Genomic DNA, 8,652 nt, shown 5'->3' on the forward strand with positions numbered 1-8,652 from the left:
TGAGAATATTACATACAGAGATAATAAGATAGTGAACTAATTATTATTAAAGTGATCAGATCCATGGAGGAACGAATCAGAGACCCCTGCAGGTGCATCTGAAAATGTTCATAACCTCTGTCAAATGTTAGAACGTCTTTGAAAATTGTACATAAAAAGTTTAAGCACATAGTCTAGTGGATAAGATTATCAGAGAAGTTCAGAATTGCTAGCCTGTTTCTAGATTAAATAAACCATCACACTATGGCAGGGCAATGTGATACAAGCCTGGAAATTTAGTACTCAGACTAAGACAGGAGATTAGAGAATGGAATTATGTAGCGATTTCTTCCCTGGAACAGGTAGTATAATTTTCTCTCAATAAAACAAGCCAAACAACAAGAAAGAAATATACAGTTTGAAGTTTGGGCTAGTTTTGTCACTGTGTTTTGAGAAGTCAAGTTTCCTATTGAAATGCAACTCATATATAATCCTCAGTTGTGTTTTAAATGCTCTCTTCATTTCAGAAAATTTCTAGATGCAAAATGGCTCATGATTCCCAACTAAAAATTTGAGAAAGTAAGCATCATTCTGTTGGATTCCAAAGAAATGATGAAGGATTACAAAAACTGAAGCCAGGAGAAATGGCAAAGCTCATCTAATGTAGGACTTTGTAGACCTGGCTAAATTAGAATTTACATTTAAAATAAATATTTTTTGTTTGCAATTTCATATTTGATAGGATACTGCAAAATGGTTTTCAAGTAGAAGGTTTAATTTAGAAATGCAAAAATGATTCTGGCATTCTATTTGCCTGGAATATTCTTTCAATTGAGGTATAATTAGAACTTAATAGATAATACCAACAGTTTGTGTATAACATGATAATGTGAATAATCTAGACAGTTGCCAACAAATGGATGCTATTAATTCATAAATTTAGAAAAAGCAATTTTTTGAGACATTGGTGTAACATGATGTGAAGAGAGTAATTGTGTCACATCTTTTTTTCTTCTACCTATACATAACACAGGAAGAAATTTCCTTAATTACGGACCTCTGTATACAATTAGAAAAATGCTAGGTTTGAGGTTTGTTTTTATTTTGTTTTTAGTTTGTCCTAGTGCTTGACCTCTGGGTCTGGGTACTGTCCCTGGTCCTGTTTTTGCTCAAGGCTACACCTCTTCCACTTGAAATTCAATGCCACTTTTGTCTGGCTTTTCCTGAGCAGTTTACTGGAGATAAGAATCTAAGGAAACTTCTTTCCTGGGTGAGCTTTGAACCATAATCTTCAGATCTTAATATTCAGATATTCAGATCTCCTGAATACCTATGATAGATAAAATAATAATAATTGTGGGGCAAGTGTGCAGCAAAGATGGTGCTGAGAGGGAGTTGAGTAGGCAGAGTCCGATTTGTTTATATTCAGTGCGTAAATAGCTCCTGGAAGCTTAGGTGTATGATAGGGTGTGACCATTACAGTGATTAGTTGGTTCCCTTTCCTCCCCATGCCACCCGGTCTTTTTTGCTTTTAAAAAGTGCTTGCTGTGTGTTAATAAATGAGTTCCTGCTTGACTTGACTCCCTGCTGTGTCTGATTGTCTCCTGGGTTAAGGGAAGGTGGGGAACGGGCAAGCGGCGCACTTACCTTTCCTCAGACCCCATCCATCTTTCATGGGATGAAGACCCGACATCAGGAGCCCAACTTGGGCAAGAAAGGAAAATATACCGGCTGAGCCTAAGCGGTCTCTCAGGGTAAGTAAAACCCTTAGTATGGGTAATGCTATTTCACAGAAGAAGGAGGAGGAGGCAACATTAAGCCTAGAGGGATTAAAGGGGGACTTGGGAAGTGAGAAGGAAAAGGAATGGGTCAAATTCGACTGAGAATGCACTGAAACATGCACAGTGGAAGTCAAAACAAGGGTGAAGGTTACCCCCTCTGACTTGGGTGACCAGACTTTCCTAGGCTTCCACCCTATTCCCCTGATTGGGCCAGAGGTTGTGCCTTAGGAGACCTGTGAGAAGGACCTGCAAGACCCAGACCCATACCGACCTTCCATGGAGGGGCTGAGGGCTGCAGAAGAAACCTACTCAGAGGCCTGCCCTGTAATGGAAGTCCCACCTGGGAGTCCAGAACCTGGACCACAGGATTCACTTCCCCAACATATCCAGTCAATCTTTCACCAGGAGCTAACAGGCCCTTGGAATGGTATCCATGGGAAGCTAAGGATCTTAAAGAGATCAGCAAAGTGATGGCGGTGAATGGCCTGAACTCTCCTTGGGCCCATACCCAATTACAGGACATTGCTTATCACCCATGTGTCCCTAAGTACTGGCTGGATGTGGCCAAAGCCATCTTCACCAGTTCTCAGTTTATTAAATGGTGTGCTTTCCTTAAGGAGCCATGCAGATTGTGGGCGGAGAATAACTGGCAGGTTCAAGCCGCAATACCTATTACTTATGCAGTTTTAACAGGGATGGGGGAAGGGTACTCCACTGGGGTCCAATAGGCCACAATACCTGTCCTGTACCATGACCAGGTGAGGCAGGCAGGACTTGCCGTGTGGTACAAACTGGATGATGGGCCCACTGAGTCCCCCATAGCAGGAGTGAGACAAAAACCTGGTGAGCCTCTACTTGAGTTTATAGCCCTAGTCAACAGAGTATTAATTGCAAGCTGCTGGCAGGGGACCTCCGAGATCAGTTTGTAAAGCTACTGGTCTGGGAAGGGATGAATGCAGACCACATCATGGCCTACGTGGGATTGAGAGAGAGTTCCCTGAGCAGATGGGTGGTGGCCTCTCAGGATATGGGAACACAACAGCATCATTCCTAATCACTACCTTTATCCTTATAAGCTCAGACATCTTCAATGACTGAGGCTATTACCCAGGCGTTGGCAGCCCAGGGCCAAGGAACCCCAAGACCATTGGGGAGAGGGACTTGTTTTAAATGTGGGAAGGAGGGGTACTTTAAGAAGGACTGTTCACAACAATCCCCCACCAACAAGCCGGGGGGCTCAAACCGACCCCTACACCCTGCCCCAGGTGCAGGAAGGGGGTAGGAAAGTGGCTCAGTGGTAGGGTGCTTGCCTTGCATGCATGAGACCATGGATTCAATTTCTCAGCAACACATAAGCAGAAAAAGCCACAAGTGGTGCTGTAGCTCAAGTGGTAGAGTGCTCACCATGAGATGAAGAGCTGAGGGACAGCACCCCCCCCCCAGAGTTTAAGCTCCACGACCAACAAAATATATATATATATATATATATATATATATATATATATATATATATATATATATATATATACATATATATATGAATATTGGTGATGCAGGAGCAGGAATTCCCTATAATCTCCAAGGCCAAGCAATTATAGAAAGAAATCACCAATGTCTTAAGGAGCAATTATAATTATTAAAACAAAAAGGAGGAGTTAGCCCCCATATACAGTTACAGATAGCTTTTTTACCATTAACATTTTAAATTTTTCAACAGGGGCAACTGAATCCAGATTTCAGAAGTACTGGGGACAACTAAACCCTAAGCCTTAAGTGAAAGTCAGGAGGAAGGACCTCCCTGACAAATCAATTGAGACGACCTGACCCCCTAGTTACTATGGGCAGGGGATTTGGATGTGTTTTTCCATAGGGGAGACAGCCCCTTTCGGTAGATCTGGTCAGATCTGGTTGAGTCAGCTAGAGTAGCAGTTGAAGCACATTTCCTTCTTATAGAGATGTGACCCACAGCAACGTCTGCCTAGCTTGACAGCCATGAGCTGTTCAAGCTCCCTACATGCCCCACGGGGGACCAATCAGTGCCTGTCACTAAGCAGTGCCTGTCACAAGTGACTTACATCAACTCCCCACTAAGTGATTGGCCCAGAAAGACTCCGGAGGTTGGGAAAGCTGGGGTGTAAAATCCCCCCCACTTGCACAAGAATAAATGAGACCTTCTTAAGACTATTCTCCCAGTGTGTGTTCCTTGTGGGCATCATTCACGCTTACCCCCTGCAGGACATCTAGTCCTATAAGTGGCGCCCAACGTGGGGCTCAAGTGTTTTTTCGGCAGACGGACGGTCTAATGCAAGGTAAGTGCCTCCATGGGCAACCTTCCCCCTGCAGCACGAGAGCCTCAATTACGAGGGCTTGTTGCCCTGCTTCAGAGTAGATGGTTAAAAGTATCACAAAAGGAAGCTAGTTAATATGGGAAATAGTAAATGAATTGTGTCCCTGGATTGATTCCAGGGCCATTTGGGATCCAGGCAGCTGGACCTGCTCCTTCAGGCAGCTCATAAAAAAGAAATCTGAGAAGGCACTGAGCTACCCCTAAATTTACCCCATTGTAGTAGCCATTCAAGCCTGTCTATCAGGGAGAGAAGAAGGGGAAACTCTGCAGGCATTTAAGGACTCACTGCGAAAAGAAACAGCATACAGAAAATGGTGAAGCTGCTCAGGCACTCCCATCTTCTTGTGGAGGCAGCAAACAATTCCAGTAAGAATGCAGATGACCAACAACTTCCACCATCATGTGACCCAGAGGGCCAGCCAGCTATGCTTGTAAAACCCCTCTCCCAACTATGGGTCCCGGGAAACCTGCCCAAGCACTTCTTTTGGCCATTTAGGCTAGCCTGGGAACTCCCCTCAGGGAACTTTGTATCCTTGGGCCTTCATATCCAATTTTGCCCAAGAAAGAAAACCCATTGTTCCCCCTATAATACAACAGTTGTTTGCGGGCCCCACAACTACCATGGCAATGGCAGCCAAGCCTATGGATGAACCCCAGTTCGTGTTCCCGGTAAAAGTCCACCGAACCACTGCATCACCTAACCAATGTTACCCCCATGGCCCAAAAGTGCTTGACAAATATTGGACCTCTGTTAAGGAAGATGGGTTGCACTCCCCATATGCTCAACAGATGAGTTGCCCCAATGAGTGGAAGAACTTAATGTGCACAGCATCATCTTCAGGGGACTTCCTTTTATGGAACACTGCTTTTTATGATGAATGTGAACAACAAAGCACATGAAATGTCACTGCTGGAGGATATGATGCAACCCTGGTGGACCCTGATTGCTTAAAAGGGGAGGGAGCTTATAGGTCTCCCATTGCACAAGCAGTGGCATCTCTGCAGTACTTTGACCAAGTAATCCTCTGTGCATTGTGGGCTGACTCCTTGGTCTCTTCGAAAGAAGGCAACAAACAACTAAAAACTCTCATACAACATCGCAATGAGCCTTTCAATGACTTCGTTGCCCATGTTCTAGAAACAGTAGCCCAGAAGCTATCCCACACTGGAGCCCGAGATACACTAACCAAGGCCGTAATATGGGAAGGGGCCACACAGGAATGCAGAAAAGCCATTGCCCCTGAACGAAAGGGGGAGATCACTGATGGCATCCTAGCCAACAAAAATTTGGGCACATCAACGCATGCTAGGAATACCCTTGCACAGGCTTTCACCTCTATGACCGCCAGTGTGCGCGCCCCCTAATGGCGCAATGGGAAATTGACCTTGTTGGGGATGTGGCATAACTGGTCATTTTATTTTTATTTTTTTAATTTTTTTAATTTAATTTAATTTTATTTGTGAACATACTGTACAGAGGGGTTACAATTACATGGGCAGGATAATGCGTACATTTCTTACCAAGCATTGCAGCCTCCTCCTTTGGTTTACCCTTCACATCCCTTCCCAGCCTCCCCCCTCCCCCCCAATCCCAATTCTTCTGCTTCTCCTCCCTTCCCCTCCTCCCCCCCCTCCCCCCCGCACCGAGGTTGTAAAGCTCGTTTTGGACATGACAACTTGTACTTCTCATTGTTGCAACAGGTCCACCTGTATCCTTAAACAACTGGTTTTTCCACATCTCCCCCACAAGTTATACTGACATCAAATATAGTGAAAGCAGGGGTTATACTGTGGGGGAGGGACATACAAAGCAACAAAAAGATAATCTTATAAATGCATTAGAAACACATGCATGAAAGAAAAAAACGTTAAAATACATATCTAAGGGTTCATTTTCCTGACATCACATTATCTGACCTATTCCGCTTGACTCATACATATACTAGATACTGCAAATAAGGGAAACCATGGGACCTATGTTTCTTTGGGCCTGGCTTACTTCACTTAATATAATTTTTTCCAAGTTTTTCCATTTCCTAACAAATGGGGCAATGTCATTCTTTCTGATGGTGGCATAGAATTTCATTGTGTATATATACCACATTTTCTTGATCCATTCATCTACTGAGGGGCATCTGGGTTGGTTCCATATCTTAGCTATGTAAATAATGCTGCAATAAACATAGTTGTGCTGGTAGCTTTAGTGTGGTCTTGTTTGTAAACATTTGGGTAAATGCCCAAAAGTGGGATTGCTGGGTCATAGGGGAGTTCTATGTGAAGTCTTTTGAGGAACCTAGATATTGTTTTCCAAAGTGGTTGAACAAGTTTACATTCCCACCAACAATGAAGTAAGGTTCCTTTCTGTCCACATCCCCTCCAGCATCTGTTGCTGTTAGAGTTCTCGATTTTTGCCGTTGTAACTGGGGTGAGGTGATATCTCAATGTTGTTTTCATTTGCATTTCTTTTATGGCTAGGAATGTTGAACATTTCTTCATGTGTCTATTGGACATCCTTCTTTCTTCTTCAGAGAAGTTTCTCTTTAAGTCTTTCGCCCACTTATTTATTGGGCAGTTGTTTCTTTGAGAATTTGTTGTTGGGGGATTGAATTTTTTGAGTTCCAAGTATATTTTAGATATGAGACCCTTGTCCATTGTATGGCTAGTAAAGATCTTCTCCCAATCCGTGGGCTTTATATTGATCTTGCTAGCTATGTCATTTGCCCTGCAGAAGCTCTGCAACTTTATGCAATCCCATTTGTCCAATCTTTCTTTGATTTGTTGTGTTTCCGGGTCTCTACTCAAAAAATTTTGGCCTGATCCAAGGAGACTTAGGGTTTCTCCTATTCCATCCTGTAATGTTTTCAGAGTGTCTGTTTGACTTCAAGGTCTGTGATCCATTAGGAGTTGATTCTGGTGCAGGGTGATATATAAGAATCTAGCTTTAGTTTTCTACATGTAGTTAACCAATTTTGCCAGCACCATTTACTGAAGAGGCTGTCTTTCTTCCATTCTATTGGTTTAGCTCCCTTATCAAAGATTAGGTGGCTATAGGTCTGTAGGTTCATTTCTGGGTTTTCAATTCTATTCCATTGGTCTTGAGGTCTCTTCTTATGCCAATACCAAGCTGTTTTGATTACTATGGCTTTATAGTAGAGTTTGAAATTTGGTATTGATATTCCTCCAGCAGTGTTCTTTCCGTTGTGGAGCGTTTTTGCGATTCGGGGTCTTTTATTGTTCCATATGAATTTTTGGATTGCCTCTTCTAGTTCCTTGAAGATTGAGGTTGGAATTTTGATAGGTATTGCATTGAATTTGTAGATGGCCTTGGGAAGTATTGTCATTTTCACGATGTTAATCTTTCCAATCCAGGAGCATGGGAGGCTTTGTCATTTTTTTAGTTCTGTGTTGATTTCCTTTTTCAAGATTTTAAAGTTTTCATCATAGAGGTCCTTCACTTCTTTAGTTAATTTCTAGGTATTTATTTTTTGTGTGGCTATTACAAATGGAGTTGCTTTCCTAAATTCAGCCAAACTTTTCTCATTGTTGGCATACAGAAAAGCCATTGATTTTGGGGGGTTAATTTTATAACCTGCTACTGTGCCAAAGTTTTGAATCAGCTTGAGTAATTTGGGAGTGGAGTCTATGGGATTCTTTAAATACAAGATCATATCATCTGCAAAGAGGGAGAGTTTTATGTCTTCTTTCCCTATTTGGATCCCCTTTATGTCTGAATCTTGTCTTATTGCCGTAGCTAGGCATTCTAATACTAGATTGAAGAGAAGTGGAGAGAGTGGGCATCCTTGTCTTCTTCCTGAGTTAAGAGGAAATGGCTTTAGCTTTTCACCATTGAGTATAATGCTGTCTGTAGGTTTGTCATATACACCCTTTATTGTATAGAGGAATGTTCCATGGATTCCTAATTTTTCCAAAACCTTCATCATGAAGGGGTGTTGGATCTTGTCGAATGCTTTTTCTGCATCTATTGATATAACCATGTGGTTCTTATTCTTGCTCCTGTTGATGTGATGAATAATATTAATTGATTTGCGTATATTGAACCAGCTTTGCATCCCTGAAATGAATCCTGTTTGATCGTGGTGTATGATTTTTTGGATGAATTGTTGAAGTCGATTGGCCAAGATTTTGTTGAGAAATTTTGCATCAATATTCATCAAAGAAATGGGTCTATAGTTCTCTTTCTTTGATGAGTCCCTGCCTGGTTTTGGGATGAGGGTTATGATGGCTTCATAGAATGTGTTTGGTAGTGACCTTTCTCTTTCAATTTCATTGAAGAGTTGGAGGAGTATTGGTGTGAGCTCTCCTTTGAAGGCCTTGTAAAATTCCGCTGTAAAACCATCTGGTCCTTGACTTTTCTTAGCTGGGAGGTCTCTTATTGCTGTTTCTATTTCAGTGTTTGATATGGGCCTGTTAAGTTAGTTTAACTCATCTTGGTTTAGTTTTGGCATGTCAATATTTGCTAGGAAAAGGTCCATTTCTGTCAAGTTCTCAAACTTATTAGCATAAAGTTTTGAGAAGTATTCCCTT

This window comes from Dipodomys spectabilis, unplaced genomic scaffold (assembly GCF_019054845.1).
Source record: "Dipodomys spectabilis isolate Male_0828 unplaced genomic scaffold, ASM1905484v1 ptg000303l, whole genome shotgun sequence".
NCBI lineage: Eukaryota > Metazoa > Chordata > Mammalia > Rodentia > Heteromyidae > Dipodomys > Dipodomys spectabilis.